Source organism: Octopus bimaculoides, chromosome 19, assembly GCF_046866305.1.
Source record: "Octopus bimaculoides isolate indiv1 chromosome 19, ASM4686630v1, whole genome shotgun sequence".
NCBI lineage: Eukaryota > Metazoa > Mollusca > Cephalopoda > Octopoda > Octopodidae > Octopus > Octopus bimaculoides.
Window position 1 is genome coordinate 18352601 of NC_142946.1, and position 1100 is coordinate 18353700.

General features: G+C 36.5%; 1 non-coding gene across 1 annotated transcript; it reads right to left on the reverse strand.

The window, feature by feature from the left end:
- Window positions 1-351: 351 nt before the first annotated feature.
- LOC128250179 (U6 spliceosomal RNA) lies at window positions 352-455 on the reverse strand. The gene has a single exon (XR_008266283.2). It is a non-coding gene; the product is annotated as a U6 spliceosomal RNA (small nuclear RNA).
- Between the last annotated feature and the right edge of the window lie 645 nt (window positions 456-1100).

Below are 1100 nucleotides of genomic sequence, written 5' to 3' on the forward strand. Positions count from 1 at the left end.
GTGTGTGTATGTGTGTGAGTTTGGGTGTAAGGTTTTATTGTTTTACATGCGTCAGTCATTTGAGTGCGACCATGCTGGAGCACCATGCTGACGTACTTTAGTCTGAGAAATCGACCGTAGGACTTACTTCTTTTTTCAGCCTAGTACTTATTCTATCTGTTATTCTGCCGAACTGCTAGTTACGGGCAATTAGATACACAAACACGTTTGTCAAATGTTGAATGGGGACAAACAAAGACGCGCGCACACACACACACACACACACACACTTATCTATATATATATTTCCATTTTACATTTTGTCTAGTTTCATCTCATGATCCGTGGCCATGCTGGGGCACTGCCATTTTAAAAAATATGGAACGGTTCACGAATTTGCACGTCATCCTTGCGCAGGGGCCATGCTAATCTTCTCTGTATCGTTCCAATTTTAGAATATGTACCGCCGTAGCTTCCGTCTACCAAATCCCTTCACATGGTTTTGGTTGGCTAGATACTATAATAGTAGGGACGTGGCACATGTGTCAAGCAATGGTACTGAATCCAGAACCACGTAGTTAATAAGAAATCATTCTATATTACAAACATGGGAAAGTGAAGAGTTTTCGGTATTGTTTATTCACCATTAAGATATGTTTCAGTTGGTAATATGTACTACGAAGCTTTACAACTTTGTTAGACATGTAAGGAACTTCCTATTAGAAATTCTCTTGAGTTTCATTTTATACCTCTGAAGAATTTCTAATAAGAAATTCTGCTACTTGTATGTAAAATGTAAATCTTTGCACCTCTTATTCGCAAATGCAATTTTGTATAAATAATTTCAAATAATGTCCAGTTTCCAGGATTTTATTTTATACAATAACCCTGGGAATAACATTTCATAATTCTCAATTTTATTTAGATTTTGTTAAAATTCAACTCCTACTAAGACTGCATATCGGTTGTAATAATGGGGGAAAAAAACTTATCCCCTGTGTGGATTTGCTGTTTACAATATGTGTGCGTTTGTACCTGTGCTTGTGCGTAGTTTTCTGTAAGGTAAACTTGATGTAGATACATGTAAGAAATGTATTCCATAGGATGAGAGTGGATATATT